The 18,340-nt window shown below is 39.7% G+C and overlaps 2 protein-coding genes across 5 annotated transcripts in view; one reads left to right on the plus strand and one right to left on the minus strand.

The window, feature by feature from the left end:
• LOC115933525 (ankyrin repeat domain-containing protein 30B-like) overlaps window positions 1-18,340 on the plus strand; it is a 52,826-nt gene that overhangs the window by 32,263 nt on the left and 2,223 nt on the right. The window lies entirely within an intron of this gene.
• Window positions 1-18,340, minus strand: part of LOC115933523 (ankyrin repeat domain-containing protein 26-like) — a 33,883-nt gene that overhangs the window by 2,261 nt on the left and 13,282 nt on the right. For all 4 annotated transcript variants that reach the window (XM_055359761.2, XM_055359763.2, XM_055359762.2 and 1 more), the window contains one exon: window positions 18,137-18,195. The gene's annotated coding sequence lies outside the window, so the exon portion shown is untranslated. The remainder of the gene's footprint in view (window positions 1-18,136; window positions 18,196-18,340) is intronic.

Here is an 18,340-nt window from a genome sequence, read left to right on the forward strand (position 1 = left end):
AGGTTATCTTTAAGCTGAACATTCCTTTCTATTGATCCCAGGTCTTTAGACAAACTCAACCAATTGTCCACTAGAAACGTTTAAATTTACCTATACCCTGGAAGCCCCCGCTTTCAGTTTTCCTGCCTTCCGAAGCCAAACCCATGTATTTCTTAAATGTATTTGATTGATGTTTCATGCCTTCCTAAGATATATAAAACCAAGCTGTACCCCAACCACCTCGGGCACATGTTCTCAGAATCTCCTGAGGGCTGTGTCACGGGCCACGGTCACTCATATTTGGCTCAGAATAAATCTCTTCAAATATTTTACAGAGTTTGACTCTTTTCACCCACAGTGATCATGATAATATGATATCCAATGCCTTCACAAATTTTGGGTGTAAAGACATTTTTCTGATTAACAGGTTTAGGAATAGAGAGACAGTCTTCTATAACTTTTTGTGACAATAACATTATAGATACACTTTATAAAATGGATGACATGACAAAATCATTACTAGCTGGGTCTTATAAAAGTAATAACTCAATACCAGATAAAGGGAGAAGCCTTTAGTGAAGAAATCTTAGTTATCATTCATTAACACTGTGTAAAATGTGCAGTTTTACATCACTTGAACTAAGAACCTACAAATGTAATGTTATTATTTTCTTTTCTTCCAAAAGCTCTTCTCCTAAATATTTCCTTTGTGTAATAGATTGTATTAGTTCATTATACCACAGTCACAAATACTTTCATAATACTTACATGTTACTTAGATTACAAATCAAATACCTTTCTCGATAGGCTTCTTACTTTTATCCTCAAGAAGTCTTAACTCTCTAGATAGAGGAAACTTTTTGTAGAATAGATTTAAGTAAAGGTCATTCTTTTCCCTCCTAACTCTGAAAGAGTACAGTGTAGAAGTAGTTGCCTCTAGTCCAATCCTGGAGCTGCCTCTCCCTACATAAATCCTCTTCCAGCCTTTTGCTGACTTTTGAATATTTTACCACACAAATGACTGCTGAGGGCAACTCTCTTTGGGAAAGAGATACCAGGTCAGATTTGCAGGGTCAGAGGGAAAAGGGACAGACCGGAACACAGGGAGGGAGCTGTTCTGAAAGGGGGTCCCAAGAGCTGTCAGCAGGGTTGATGGCCCCAGTTTTGTCCTGGCTGGTGGCAGGCTGGGGCAGTTCTGCCCATATTCAGCAGTGAAAACTGGCAAATATGAAATGACTTTTCAAAATCCCTTTCATTTTATTCTTGCTTTTCCATTAAATAATATATTTTCCTAATAATTCCCTTAATAGAAATTCAGAACTGTTGTCACCCATTGAATGACTTAATACAGTGCCTGGTACAGGTTATAGAAGGAAAATGGCGAGAAAAGCATCTTGGTGACATTAATCACTGTCCTATTCAGTTAGAGACAAAGGTGGCATCAATGGCTTTGGAAGTGTGTAGAGCAACAGCTTAGGAGAAACTGAACGTTGTCAGAGGAAATAAAAAAGCTTAGTAAACTGCTTATCTTCATTTTATGCAATATACCAATCAAATCAAAAGCTACATTAGCTCCTAATGAATTAAAATACATAAACTTTTCATTAAACACATTCTTCCTTTCTCCGTGGTCTTTCTGTTTATTTCCAGGTGGAGATTATGTTTCAGATGATGGAGGTGGCTTCAAGTCCAACATTAATAAGGGGAGCACATTTGAAACTTCATTTGTACTTTTTCATTAAAAAAATCAGTAGGTGACAAATTATACACAGAACAATGTACCAACAAATTTTAGCTAATTAGGAAAATTCTCTCATAACTGGTAGTTTTCAAACTACGTCCCAAAGAAATCTAAGGTTCCACACAGGACACTGCAGGATTAAAAGATAAGGAAGTCACAGTCGACTCCCATCCCTCCCTTAGCCAGACAGCTGGACTTCTGTCTTACAGAATACAGTTTCATAGACGTTTTATTAAAAAGGAAGGGGCTATTCTTCAATTTTTTAAGGTATGCCACCAATGTAGTTAAAGTCCCTAACTTTTCATAGGAGGCAACACAGGCTCAGAGAGATTGTAGCTTGCCTGAGGTCACGTAGTGAATTAGCTGCATACAGGCCGGAAATGGGCTTCAGGTCTCCTTACTGAGCCTGGAGTTCTATGCCAGCTGCTTCCTTCTTATTCAGAAAACAGACACAGATTTTAAAATACAACTCAGAGGAAATGCATATGTAAAACTGTCACATAGCTCAATAATGTTTAGGCATGAGACAGAAAAGAGTACTTCTCTAAATTTTAAGTTTGAAAGTTATGAAAAAAATTAGAACAGCAATTAACGTCAGAACTTTTGTTAGTAGCAGTGAATGTACTCAATGTATAAAGAACTTTTTTTTTTTAAGTCACAGGACAGGGAACATGAAATAAAGAGCCTTTAGTTGAACTAAGCAAGCTGAAGTTGAGAAAAATTATTCCTCAAAAGGACTATTAATTTTCTCCAAATAAAACATGGTTTACCACAATCAATCAATAAGTCAATTATCCATGTTGTTGGTTATTTATAGCAAAATTGAAGACACACAACAGATTTCTCTTTTTCATCTAGCACACTTCTGTCCACTGCCTCATCATTACAAAGACATGGATTTAATTTCAATTACAATTTAAATCCAGGCAGAAATGATAGGAGAACCTTGGTTTCTCTGGCCTCACATTTCCACATGAGGACTTACATTCTCTCTACGTTCCTCTTGGAAAGATTTACCAAAAGGGTGAATTTGTGCTCGCTTGGTTCTATGTCTGTCCTGTGAAATGATGTGTCTGCCCACAGTGACATGAATTCAAGTCAGCTGTCATCTCTGCAGCAGGCAGCCTGCTTTGGGGATGGGTATCAAGCTTTCTCCACTTATAACTGTGTTGGTGGGTGCCTAATCTGGGATGAAGTGTTCAGAAGCCCACTGTGTCTGCACATCTGAGCCACATCCCTCATTAGTTATTCTGAGTCAATAATAAAAGCTAGTATGTTGCTGCTCATCTGTCTGACTCCTATGTTCCCAACTTCAAAGGGGATTTGCTGCCTACCTCCCCACAGCCTCAGCAAGAAAGCTGACCTTACAACACGTATACCAATGTTTCCTTCTTCCTCAGTTACATGCTCTTACTGTACATTCTCCAACACATCCCACACTTTAAGAGAAGAAGAGTCAAAAGGAAAATTTTAGAAAAAGAAATATAGTGAAATCAATAACAATGGGAAAGCCCAGTAAATACAAATATATAGTTCATTCATTCAACAATAGTGTCTAGTACAGGCTACTGTCAAATAACACTTGAGATTACTGGCTGGAAAATACTGCTGCATTTTTCGAGACTGATTTAATAAATACATGCACACCACACACACACACACATTTTTATAGCTACTATATTTTCAGTAACTTTTGATGTTTTCAAATTAAACTGTGATAGCATTCTCTATTTTAAGGACCATTCAAGTGTTGTAAAAGTAAATATGCACTCAAGTTTCATAGAATCAAATATGTTTGCCTATTTAAACCACGGCAATTCAATATAAATTTAAATAGGTTAATGAATGGAGGAAATGATACTTGTCAGTCTGTGATTATGAAATACATGTATTTTGTCACAGAGAAAATGAGTGGGGAACAGTCTGGTGATTGAGGAGCTAAAGGATTCAGCACAGAGCCACGCGTATATTTAAAGACCTTGTGAAAAAAGTGAAGAGAAAGAATGGGAAGAAGGTGAGAGATTGCCTGAAACTTTCAAAGCGTAAACTGAGTACTGGACATTTGGTAAGAAAGTACAATAAAGTGCAGACAGAAGGGATTATATAGAACATATATAACTGATGTAACAAAAGGTTTATCAAACACTGTCTTTGTATCCTGAATAAACAGCATAACTATTATGATAGTTTCATCAGAGTTAAAATTCGGAGTAGACAGTCACTGCCTTCATGATGCAAACAGGCCTCTTTTTAGTTAGGAAGAAACGCAACTCACTCTGTTGAGACACAATGCTCCACCATGAAAAAAAATCAAAGATTTAGAAATGTTGTTTTAGCTTGGATGTACCTGTATAACCACATTTAGAAGAAGTCGCTAAATAGAAAGCATCTTTGAGAAATAGAGAAATTACTGAAATAAACATTTCTGAATGTGTCAGCAGTGCACCCCAAATCCAAAACTAATCAATGTAAAAAAGAGTCTTCATATTTAAAACATTAAAAGAAAACATTTACTCAGTGACTACTGTGGGTTATGCATTCTGTTAGGCACACAAGTGTTAAATAATGCTTGAACACACATAGTTTTTAAACCAGGTAAGTTTTATCTTTTATAAAATTGGAATCATTTTTTAAGATTCTGTGATTGGAAAATTATTATATGTGCAAAAAAGTCCCACAGTGAAGTAGCTGTTCAGGCTAATTTTAAGTTTCCTTTTTATAACAATATAATTAAAAGAGGAACCAATCAAATTTTAAAATTACTTCTCATATATAAAACAAAGCGTACCAGAATTAAACTAGAATGTACAAACGGAAAGTAAAAATTAGCAAAGTATATGTACAGGAATCTCTAATCACTCTATCGCTAATCGATTAGTGGCGAAGCTAGACTTCACGGAATAGTGAGAGATGCCTTTAAGGCTAAACATTATGAACATAGAAAAAAACTGCTTCAACCACCAGTACAACTGAAATCATATACTAGAGAAATAAGTAATATAATTTTCCTTAAAGTTAGGGAAAATGCAATCCACAGACCAGGAGATTCTCTCATGTGCCTACACCACCAGGGCCCTGGGTTTCAAGCACAAAACTGGGCAGCAGTTTGGGCAGACACTGAGCTAGCTACAGGAGTTTTTTTTTTTCATACCCCAGTGGCACCTGGAACCCCAGAGAGACAGAACTCTTCACTCCCATATAAAGGGGGCTGAAGCCAGGGAGCCAAGTGGTCTCACTCAGCACGTCCTACTCCCACGGAGCCAAGCAAGCTTTGAACCATTGGCTTGAAATTCTCGTTGCCAGCACAGCAGTCTGAAGTCAACCTGGGATGCTAGAACTTGGTGAGAGGAGGGGCGTCTGCCATTACTGAGGCTTGAGTAGGCGGCTTTCCCATGACATTGCTAAGGAAGCTGGGAAGTTTGGACTAGGGGGACCTCACCACAGCACAGCAAAGCGGCTGTGGCCAGACTGCCTCTCTAGATTCCTCCTCACGGGGCAGGGCACCTCTGAAAGAAAGGCAGCAGCCCCCGTGAGGGGCTTATAGATAAAACGCCCATCTGCCTAGGACAGAGCCCCTGGGGGAAGGGGCAGCTATGGGCACAGCTTCAGCAGACTTAAATGTTTCTGCCTGCGGGCTCTGAAGAGAGCAGCGGATCCTGACAAGGAAGATTACCCTAGCACAGTGCTCAAGCTCTGCTAAGGGGCAGACTGTCTCCACAAGCAGGTCCCTCACCCCCATGCCTCTTGACTGGGAGAGACCTCCCAGCAGAGGTCGACAGATACCTCATACAGTAGAGATCTGGCTGGCATCAGGCCAGTGACACTCTGGGACGAAGCTTCCAGAGGAAGAAACAGGCAGCAATCTTTGCTGTTCTGCAGCCTCTGCTGCTGATACCCAGGCAAGTGGGTCTGGAGTGGACCTCCAGCAAACTGCAGCAGACCTGCAGAAGAGGGGCCTGACTGTTAGAAGGAAAACTAACAAACAGAAAGCAACAACATCAACATCAAAAAAAAGGACCCCCCCACACAGAAACCCCATCCAAAGGTCATCAGCCTCAAAGATCAATGGTAGATAAATCCACGAAGATGAGGAAAAACCAGCATAAAAATGCCAAAAATTCCCAAAACCGGAATGCCTCTTCTCCTCCAAATGATCACAACTCCTCTCCAGCAAGGGCACAAAACTGGACGGAGAATGAGATTGACAAACTGACAGTAGCAGGCTTCAGAAGGTGGGTAATAGCAAACTCCTCTGAGCTAAAGGAGCCTGCTCTAACCCAATGCAAGGAAGCTAACCAAGAACCTTGATAAAAGGTTACAGGAGCTGCTAGGTAGAATAACCAGTTTAGAGAAGAACATAAATGACCTTATGGAGCTGAAAAACATAGCATGAGAACTTCGTGAAGCATGCAGAAGTACCAATAGCTGCATCAATCAAGTGGAAGCAAGGACATCAGAGATTGAAGATCAACTTACTGAAATAGGGCTTGAAGACAAGATTAGAGAAAAAAGAATGAAAAGGAACAAACAAATCCTCCAAGAAGTATGAGACTATGCGAAAAGACAAACCTATGATAGATTGGTGTACCTCAAAGTGATAGGGAGAACGGAACCAAGTTGGAAAACACTATTCAGGATATTATCCGGGAGAACTTCCCCAACCTAGCAAGACAGGCCAATATTCAAATTCAGGAAATACAGACAACACCACTAAGATACTCCTCGAGAAGAGCAACCACAAGACACATGATCACAAGATTCTCCAAGATTGAAACGAAGGAAAAAATGTTAAGGGCAGCCAGAGACCAAGGTCAGGTTACCTACAAAAGGAAGCCCATCAGACTCACAGCAGATCTCACCGCAGAAACTCTACAAGCCAGAAAAGAGTGGGGGCCAATATTCAACATTCTTAAAGAAAAGAATTTTCAACCTATAATTTCTTTTTTTTTAAATTATACTTTAAGTTCTAGGATACATGTGCACAATATGCAGGTTTGTTACATAGGTATACACGTGCCATGTTGGTTTGCTGCACCCATTGACTCATCATTTACATTAGGTACTTCTCCTAATGCTATCCCTCCTCCAGCCTCCCACCCCCCGACAGGCCCGGGTGTATGGGTGTGTGATGTTCCCTGCCCTGTGTCCAAGTGTTCGCATTGTTCAATTCCCACCTATGAGTGAGAACATGCGGTGTTTGGTTTTCTGTCCTTGTGATAGTTTGCTGAGAATGATGTCAACCCATACTTTCATATCCAGCCAAACTAAGCTTCATAAGCAAAGGAGAAATAAAATCCTTTACAGGCAAGCAAATGCTGAGAGATTTTGTCACCACCAGGCCTGCCTTACAAGAGCTCCTAAAGTAAGCACTCAACATGGAAAGGAAAAACTGGTACCAGCCACTGCAAAAACATACCAAATTGTAAAGGCCATCGACACTATGAAGAAACTGCATCAACTAGCGGGCAAAATAACCTGCTAACATCATGATGACAGGACCAAATTCACACATAACAATATTAACCTTAAGTGTAAGTGGACTAAATGCCACAATTAAAAGATACAGATTGGCAAATTGGATACAGTCAAGACCCATAGGTGTGCTGTATTCAGGAGACCCATCTCATGTGCAAAGACACACATAGGCTCAAAAGTAAATGGATGGAAGAATATGTACCAAGCAAATGGAAAGCAAACAAAGCAGGGGTTGCAATACTAGTCTCTGATAAAACAGACTTTAAACCTACAAAGATCAAAAAGGACAAAGAAAGGCATTAAATAATGGTAAAGGGACCAATGCAACAAGAAGAGCTAACTATCCTAAATCTATATGCACCCAATACAGGAGCACCCAGATTCATAAAGCAAGTTCTTAGAGACCTACAAAGAGACTTAGACTCCCACACCATAATGGTGGGAGACTTTAACACCCCACTGTCAATATTAGACAAATCAATGAGACAGAAACTTAATGAGGATATTCAGGACTTGAATTCAGCTCTGGACCAAGCAGACCTAATACACATCTACAGAACTCTCCAACCCAAATCAACAGAATATACATTCTTCTCAGTGCCACATAGCACATATTCTAAAATCAACCGCATAATTGGAAGTAGAACATTCCTCAGCAAATTCAAAATAACTGAAATCATAACAAACAGTCTCTCGGACCATGGTGCAATCAAATTAGAACTCAGGATTAAGAAACTCACTCAAAGGGAGGACCCAAGATGGCCGAATAGGAACAGCTCCCGTCTACAGCTCCCAGCGTGAGCGACACAGAAGATGGGTGATTTCTGCATTTCCATCTGAGGTACCGGGTTCATCTCACTAGGCAGTGCCAGACAGTGGGCGCAGGTCAGTGGGTGCGCTCACTGTGCGCGAGCCAAAGCAGGGCGAGGCATTGCCTCACTAGGGAAGCGCAAGGGGTCAGGGAGTTCCCTTTCCAAGTCAAAGAAAGGGGTGACAGACGGCACCTGGAAAGTCGGGTCACTCCTACCCAAATACTGCGCTTTTCCGATGGGCTTAAAAAACGGCACACCACGAGATTATATCCCGCACCTGGCTCCGAGGGTCCTACGCCCACGGAGTCTCGCTGATTGCTAGCACAGCAGTCTGAGATCAAACTGCAAGGCGGCAGCGAGGCTGGGGGAGGGGCGCCCGCCATTCCCCAGGCTTGCTTAGGTAAACAAAGCAGCCGAGAAGCTCCAACTGGGTGGAGCCCACCACAGCTCAAGGAGGCCTGCCTGCCTCTGTAGGCTCCACCTCTGGGGGCAGGGCACAGACAAACAAAAAGACAGGAGTAACCTCTGCAGACTTAAATGTCCCTGTCTGACAGCTTTGAAGACAGCAGTGGTTCTCCCAGCACGCAGCTGGAGCTCTGAGAACAGGCAGACTGCCTCCTCAAGTGGGTCCCTGACTCCTGACCCCTGAGCAGCCTAACTGGGAGGCACCCCCCAGCAGGGGCACACTGACACCTCACACCGCAGGGTATTCCAACAGACCTGCAGCTGAGGGTCCAGTCTGTTAGAAGGAAAACTAACAAACAGAAAGGACATCCACACCAAAAACCCAACTGTACATCACCATCATCAAAGTCCAAAAGTAGATAAAACCACAAAGATGAGGAAAAAAGAGAACAGAAAAACTGGAAACTCTAAAAAGCAGAGCACCTCTCCTCCTCCAAAGGAACGCAGTTCCTCACCAGCAACGGAACAAAGCTGGATGGAGAATGATTTTGACGAGCTGAGAGAAGAAGGCTTCAGACGATCAAATTACTCTGAGCTACGGGAGGACATTCAAACCAAAGGCAAAGAAGTTGAAAACTTTGAAAAAAATTTACGAGAAGGTATAACTAGAATAACCAATACAGAGAAGTGCTTAAAGGAGCTGATGGAGCTGAAAACCAAGGCTCGAAAACTACGTGAAAAATGCAGAAGCCTCAGGAGCCGATGCAATCAACTGGAAGAAAGGGTATCAGCAATGGAAGATGAAATGAATGAAATGAAGTGAGAAGGAAAGTTTAGAGAAAAAAGAATAAAAAGAAATGAGCAAAGCCTCCAAGAAATATGGGACTATGTGAAAAGACCAAATCTACGTCTGATTGGTGTGCCTGAAAGTGATGGGGAGAATGGAAACAAGTTGGAAAACACTCTGCAGGATATTATCCAGGACAACTTCCCCACTCTAGCAAGGCAGGCCAACGTTCAGATTCAGGAAATACAGAGAATGCCACAACGATACTCCTCGAGAAGAGCAACTCCAAGACACATAATTGTCAGATTCGCCAAAGTTGAAATGAAGGAAAAAATGTTAAGGGCAGCCAGAGAGAAAGGTCGGGTAACCCTCAAAGGGAAGCCCATCAGACTAACAGCGGATCTCTCGGCAGAAACCCTACAAGCCAGAAGAGAGTGGGGGCCAATATTCAACATTCTTAAAGAAAAGAATTTTCAACCCAGAATTTCATATCCAGCCAAACTAAGCTTCATAAGCGAAGGAGAAATAAAATACTTTACAGACAAGCAAATGCTGAGAGATTTTGTCACCACCAGGCCTGCCCTAAAAGAGCTCCTGAAGGAAGCGCTAAACATGGAAAGGAACAACCGATACCAGCCACTGCAAAATCATGCCAAAATGTAAAGACCATCGAGACTAGGAAGAAACTGCATCAACTAACGAGCAAAATAACCAGCTAACATCATAATGACAGGATCAAATTCACACATAACAATATTAACTTTAAATGTAAATGGACTACATGCTCCAATTAAAAGACACAGACTGGCAAATTGGATAAAGGGTCAAGACCCATCAGTGTGCTGTATTCAGGAAACCCATCTCACGTGCAGAGACACACATAGGCTCAAAATAAAGGGATGGAGGAAGATCTACCAAGCAAATGGAAAACAAAAAAAGGCAGGGGTTGCAATCCTAGTCTCTGATAAAACAGACTTTAAGCCAACAAAGATCAAAAGAGACAAAGAAGGCCATTAGGTAATGGTAAAGGGATCAATTCAACAAGAAGAGCTAACTACCCTAAATATATATGCACCCAATACAGGAGCACCCAGATTCATAAAGGAAGTCCTGAGTGACCTACAAAGAGACTTAGACTCCCACACATTAATAATGGGAGACTTTAACACCCCACTCTCAACATTAGACAGATCAACGAGACAGAAAGTCAACAAGGATACCCAGGAATTGAACTCAGCTCTGCACCAAGCGGACCTAATAGATATCTACAGAACTCTCCACCCCAAATCAACAGAATATACATTTTTTTCAACACCACACCACACCTATTCCAAAGTTGACCACATAGTTGGAAGTAAAGCTCTCCTCAGCAAATATAAAAGAACAGAAATTATAACAAACTATCTCTCAGACCACAGTGCAATCAAACTAGAACTCAGGATTAAGAATCTCACTCAAAACCGCTCAACTACATGGAAACCGAACAACCTGCTCCTGAATGACTACTGGGTACATAACGAAATGAAGGCAGAAATAAAGATGTTCTTTGAAACCAACGAGAACAAAGACACAACATACCAGAATCTCTGGGACGCATTCAAAGCAGTGTGTAGAGGGAAATTTATAGCACTAAATGCCCACAAGAGAAAGCAGGAAAGATCCAAAATTGACACCCTAACATCACAATTAAAAGAACTAGAAAAGCAAGAGCAAATACATTCAAAAGCTTGCAGAAGGCAAGAAATAACTAAAATCAGAGCAGAACTGAAGGAAATAGAGACACAAAGAACCCTTCAAAAAATTAATGAATCCAGGAGCTGGTTTTTTGAAAGGATCAACAAAATTGATAGACCGCTGGCAAGACTAATAAAGAAAAAAAGAGAGAAGAATCAAATAGATGCAATAAAAAATGATAAAGGGGAGATCACCACCGATCCCACAGAAATACAAACTACCATTAGAGAATACTACAAACACCTCTACGCAAATAAACTAGAAAATCTAGAAGAAATGGATACATTCCTCAACACATACACCCTCCCAAGACTAAACCAGGAAGAAGTTGAATCTCTGAATAGACCAATAACAGGAGCTGAAATTGTGGCAATAATCAATAGCTTACCAACCAAAAAGAGTCCAGGACCAGATGGATTCACTGCCGAATTCTACCAGAGGTACAAGGAGGAACTGGTACCATTCCTTCTGAAACTATTCCAATCAATAGAAAAAGAGGGAATCCTCCCTAACTCATTTTATGAGGCCAGCATCATTCTGATACCAAAGCCGAGCAGAGACACAACCAAAAAAGAGAATTTTAGACCAATATCCTTGATGAACATTGATGCAAAAATCCTCAATAAAATACTGGCAAACCAAATCCAGCAGCACATCAAAAAGCTTATCCACCATGATCAAGTGGGCTTCATCCCTGGGATGCAAGGCTGGTTCAATATACGCAAATCAATAAATGTAATCCAGCATATAAACAGAGCCAAAGACAAAAACCACGATTATCTCAATAGATGCAGAAAAAGCCTTTGACAAAATTCAACAACCTTCATGCTAAAAACTCTCAATAAATTAGGTATTGATGGGACGTATCTCAAAATAATAAGAGCTATCTATGACAAACCCACAGCCAATATCATACTGAATGGGCAAAAACTGGAAGCATTCCTTTTGAAAACTGGCACAAGACAGGGATGCCTTCTCTCACCACTCCTATTCAACATAGTGTTGGAAGTTCTGGCCAGGGCAATTAGGCAGGAGAAGAAAATAAAGGGTATTCAATTAGGAAAAGAGGAAGTCAAATTGTACCTGTTTGCAGACGACATGGTTGTATATCTAGAAAACCCCATTGTCTCAGCCCAAAATCTCCTTAAGCTGATAAGCAACTTCAGCAAAGTCTCAGGATACAAAATCAATGTACAAAAATCACAAGCATTCTTATACACCAGCAACAGGCAAACAGAGAGCCAAATCATGAGTGAACTCCCATTCACAATTGCTTCAAAGAGAATAAAATACCTAGGAATCCAACTTACAAGGGATGCGAAGGACCTCTTCAAGGAGAACTACAAACTGCTGCTCAAGGAAATAAAAGAGGATACAAATGGAAGAACATTCCATGCTCATGGGTAGGAAGAATCAATATCGTGAAAATGGCCATACTGCCCAAGGTAATTTACAGATTCAATGCCATCCCCATCAAGCTACCAATGACTTTCTTCACAGAATTGGAAAAAACTATTTTAAAGTTCATATGGAACCAAAAAAGAGCCCGCATCGCCAAGTCAATCCTAAGCCAAAAGAACAAAGCTGGAGGCATCACACTACCTGACTTCAAACTATACTACAAGGCTACAGTAACCAAAACAGCATGGTACTGGTACCAAAACAGAGATATAGATCAATGGAACAGAACAGAACCCTCAGAAGTAACGCCGCATATCTACAACTATCTGATCTTTGACAAACCTGAGAAAAACAGGCAATGGGGAAAGGATTCCCTATTTAATAAATGGTGCTGGGAACACTGGCTAGCCATATATAGAAAGTTGAAACTGGATCCCTTCCTTACACCTTATACAAAAATCAATTCAAGATGGATTAAAGACTTAAACGTTAGACCTAAAACCATAAAAACCCTAGAAGAAAACCTAGGCATTACCATTCAGGACACAGGCATGGGCAAGGACTTCATGTCTAAAACACCAAAAGCAATGGCAACAAAAGACAAAATTGACAAATGGGATCTAATTAAACTCAAGAGCTTCTGCACAGCAAAAGAAACTACCATCAGAGTGAACAGGCAACCTACAAAATGGGAGAAAATTTTCGCAACCTACTCATCTGACAAAGGGCTAATATCCAGAATCTACAATGAACTCAAACAAATTTACAAGAAAAAAAAAACAACCCCATCAAAAAGTGGGCGAAGGACATGAACAGACACTTCTCAAAAGAAGACATTTATGCAGCCAAAAAACAGACAAAAAAATGCTCACCATCACTGGCCATCAGAGAAATGCAAATCAAAACCACAATGAGATACCATCTCACACCAGTTAGAATGGCGATCATTAAAAAGTCAGGAAATAACAGGTGCTGGAGAGGATGTGGAGAAATAGGAACACTTTTACACTGTTGGTGGGACTGTAAACTAGTTCAACCATTGTGGAAGTCAGTGTGGCGATTCCTCAGGGATCTAGAACTAGAAATACCATTTGACCCAGCCATCCCATTACTGGGTATATACCCAAAGGACTATAAATCATGCTGCTATAAAGACACATGCACATGTATGTTTACTGCGGCATTATTCACAATAGCAAAGACTTGGAACCAACCCAAATATCCAACAATGATAGACTGGATTAAGAAAATGTGGCACATATACACCATGGAATACTATGCAGCCATAAAAAATGATGAGTTCATGTCCTTTGTAGGGACATGGATGAAATTGGAAATCATCATTCTCAGTAAACTATCACAAGAACAAAAAACCAAACACCGCATATTCTCACTCATAGGTGGGAATTGAACAATGAGATCACATGGACACAGGAAGGGGAATATCACACTCTGGGGACTGCTGTGGGGTGGGGGGAGGGGGGAGGGATAGCATTGGGAGATATACCTAATGCTAGATGACGAGTTAGTGGGTGCAGCGCACCAGCATGTCACATGTATACATATGTAACTAACCTGCACAATGTGCACATGTACCCTAAAACTTAAAGTATAATAAAAAAATTAAATACTAAACAAATTAATATCAAAATAAAATAACTGAGCTCAAAAAGATATCCCATAATGCAAAGAAGAAGAGATTGAAATGAGGAAATTGATGATATTCAATGTGAAAAGCAAGAATTTTAAGAAATATATAATATGAACTCGAGATGGAGAGAGTAGAGCACAAACGAAGAAAAGCAATAATTAAAGTTTTACAGGAAAGCTATATAAATTTAAAGTCCGTATTTTATATAATACATTTTTTCAGTTATTTTCCTTAATTCTGAGGATTTGCAAACCTAAGGAGGTCTGTAACCTCTGTTATATATTCATAAGGTAGAAAGAAGTTAGAGGAAAGGGAGAGAAGCAAGGGAAAAATAAAAGAGCTAAAGGCAAGGAGAAAACAAAGATAAAAATTTATCAGGAGTAACTGCTTTTTGTTAGAGGAACAAAAAATGATCTAAAATGCGTACCATTAAGTTTTGTGATAAATGCAATAAAACATGTTCTTTTATATTCCAGAGAATGTTCAGTAAAGATTTGCATCACTGGTTCATGTCAAAAAAAAAAAAAAAGAAGCTCACTCAAAACCACACAACTACATGGAATTGAACAACCTGCTCCTGAATGACTAGTGGGTAAATAATGAAATTAAGGCAGAAATAAATAAGTTCTTTGAAACCAATGAGAACAAAGACACAATGACCAGAATCTCTGGGACACATTTAAAGGAGTGTTTAGAGGGAAATTTATAGCACTAAATGCCCACAAGAGAAAGCAGGAAAGATCTAAAACCAACACCCTAACATCACAATTAAAAGTACTAGAGAAGCAAGAGCGAATAAATTCAAAAGCTAGCAAAAGACAAGAAATAGCTAAGATCAGAGTGGAATTGAAGGAGATAGAGACACGAAAAACCCTTTAAAACATCAATGAATCCAGGAGCTGGTTTTTTGAAAAGATTAACAAAATAGATGGACCACTAGCTAGAGTAATAAAGAAGAAAAGAGAGAAGAATCAAATAGACATGATAAAAATGACAAAGGGGATATTACCACTGATCCCACAGAAATACAAACTACCATCCGAGAATACTATAAACACCTCTACACAAATAAACTAGAAAATCTAGAAGAAATGGATAAATTCCTGGACACATACACCATCCTAAGACTAAAGCAGGAAGAAGTCAAATCCCTGAATAGACCAATAACAAGTTCTGAAATTGAGGCAGTAATTAATAGCCCACCAACCAAAAAAAAGCCCAGGACCAGACAGATTCACAGCGGAATTCTACTAGGGTTACAAAGAGGAGTTGGTACCATTCCTTCTGAAACTATTCTAAACAATAGAAAAAGGACTCCTCCCTACTCATTTTATGAGGCCACCATCATACTGATACCAAAATCTGGCAGAGACACAACAAAAAAAGAAAATTTCAGGCTGATATCCCTGATGAACATTGATGCAAAAATCCTCAATAAAATACTGGCAAACCAAATCCAGCAGCAAATCAAAAAGCTTATCCGCCACAATCAAGTCAGTTTCATCCCTGGGATGCAAGGCTGTTTCAACATACACAAATCAATAAACGTAATCCATCACATAGAACCAATGACAAAAACCACATGATTATCTTAATAGATGCAGAAAAGGCCTTCAATAAAATTCAATACTCTTCATGCCAAAAACTCAATAAACTAGGTAGTGATAGAACATATCTCAAAATAATACAAGCTATTTATGACAAACCCATAGCCAATATCATACTGAATGGGCAAAAGCTGGAAGCATTCCCATTGAAAACCAGCACAAGGCAAAGATGCCCTCTCTCACCACTCCTATTCAACATAGTATTGGAAGTTCTGGCCAGGGCAATCAGGCAAGATAAAGAAATAAAGGGCATTCAAATAGGAGAAGAGAAAGTGAAATTGTCCCTGTTTGCAGATGACATGATTGTATATTTAGAAAATTCCATCATCTCAGCCCAAAAACGCCTTAAGCTGATAAGCAACTTCCAGCAAAGTCTCAGGATACAAAATCAATGTGCAAAAATCACAATCATTCTTATACACGAATAGACAAGCAGAGAGCCAAATCATGAGTGAACTACTGTTCACAATTGCTACAAAACAAACAAACCAAAAAACCTAGGAATACATCTTATAAGGGACGTGAAGGACCTCTTCAAGGAGAACTACAAACCACTGCTCAAGGAAATAAGAGAGGACAGAAACAAATGGAAAAACATTCCATGCTCATGGATAGGAAGAATCAATATCGTGAAAATGGCCATACTGCCCAACATAATTAATAGATTCAATGCTATTCCCATCAGGTTACTATTGACTTTCTTGACAGAATTATGATAAACTACTTTAAATTTCATATGGAACCAAAAAAGCTTGTACAGCCAAGACAATCCTAAGCAAAAAGAACACAGCTGGAGGCATCACGCTACCTGACTTCAAACTATACTACAAGGCTTCAGTAACCAACACACCACGGTACTGGTACCAAAACAGATATATAGACCAATGGAACAGAACAGAGGCTTTGGAAACAATACCACACATCTACAACCATCTGATCTTCAACAAACCTGACAAAAACAAGCAATGGGGAAAGGATTCCCTATTCAATAAATAATGCTGGGAAAACTGGCTAACCATATGCAGAAAACAGAAACTGGACCCCTTCCTTACACTTTATACAAAAATTAACTCAAGATGGATTACAGACTTAAACATAAAACCTAAAACCATAAAACCCTAGAAGAAAACCTAGGCAATACTATTCAGGGCATAGGCATGGGCAAAGACTTCATGACTAAAACACCAAAAGCAATTGCAACTAAAGCCAAAATTGACAAATGGGATCTAATTAAACTAAAGAGCTTCTGCACAGGAAAAGAAACTATCATCAGAGTGACCAGACAACCTACAGAATGGGAGAAAATTTCTGCAATCTAGCCATCTGACAAAAGTCTAATATCCAGAATCTACAAGGAATTTAAACAAATTTACAAGAAAAAACAACCCAATCAAAAGTGGGTGAAGGATATGAACAGGCACCTCTCAAAAGAAGATATTTATGTGGCTGACAAACCTATGAAAAAAAGCTCATCACCACTGGTCATTAGAGAAATGCAAATCAAAACTGCAATGAGATACCATCTCACTCCAGTTAGAATGGCAGTCATTAAAAAGTCAGCAAGCAACGGATACTGGAGAGGATGTGGAGAAACAGGAATGCTTTTACACTGTTGGTGGGAGTGTAAATTAGTTCAACTATTGTGGAAGACAGTGTGGCGATTCCTCAAGCCTCTAGAACCAGAAATATAATTTGACCCAGCAATCCCATTAGTGGGTATATACCCAAAGGATTATAAATCATTCTACTATAAACACACATGCACACGTATGTTTACTGCAGCGCTATTCACAATAGCAAAGACTTTGAGCCAACCCAAATGCCCATCAATGATAGATTGGATAAAGAAAATGTGGCACATATACACCAAGAAAATACTATGCAGCCATAAAAAAGAATGAGTTCATGCCCTTTGTAGGGACATGAATGAAGCTGGAAACCATCATTCTCAGCAAACTAACACAGGAACAGAAAACCAAACACCGCATGTTCTCACTCATAAGTGGGAGTCGAACAATGAGAACACATGGACACAGGGAGGGGAACATCACACACCAGGGCCTGCAGGGGTTGGGGGCAAGGGGAGGGAGAGCATTAGGACAGATACCTAATCCATGCGGGGCTTAAAACTTAGATGACAAGTTGATAGGTGCAGCAAACGACCATGGCACAATTATCCCTGTGTAACAAACCTGCACGCTCTGCACATTTATCCCAGAATCTAAAGTTAAAAAAAAACTTCCCTTGAATCACATCTGCATTTACACACATCATCTTCTGGTAAAATGACAGATATATGACCTGATTTTTCTGGTAAGAACTAATGAGAACATTTTATATTTGCCTCATCCTTAACAATTTACAGAGGTATGTAACATTCATCTTTTCATGCCCAGTTGTACAATTTCATGGCTCTGAAGCACTTAGACTTAAATCATCTCTTATTTTCAGAAAAACAAAATAAGCCAGCAAAATGATGAAAATGAAAATAAGCTAGCTAGAATCTCCTAATATATGTACAAAACCAATCATTTTCTTTGTTACCTTTTAAGCTCCTTGGCTGCAATGCTGTCCAAGAAACCCTCAGTTTGCTCTTCTATGTTCTGTCAGGATATAAAGCCAAGAAAAGAAACAAGGTCGAGTCTTCACTTAACATGGGCTTATTCTACTTTTCTCTGCATGAAGGAGGTCATAAAAACCCCACCAAAATTATAAATGAAAGTTCATTGATTGAAATGATTATTTTAG

Source organism: Gorilla gorilla, chromosome 14, assembly GCF_029281585.2.
Source record: "Gorilla gorilla gorilla isolate KB3781 chromosome 14, NHGRI_mGorGor1-v2.1_pri, whole genome shotgun sequence".
Taxonomy (NCBI): Eukaryota; Metazoa; Chordata; class Mammalia; order Primates; family Hominidae; genus Gorilla; species Gorilla gorilla.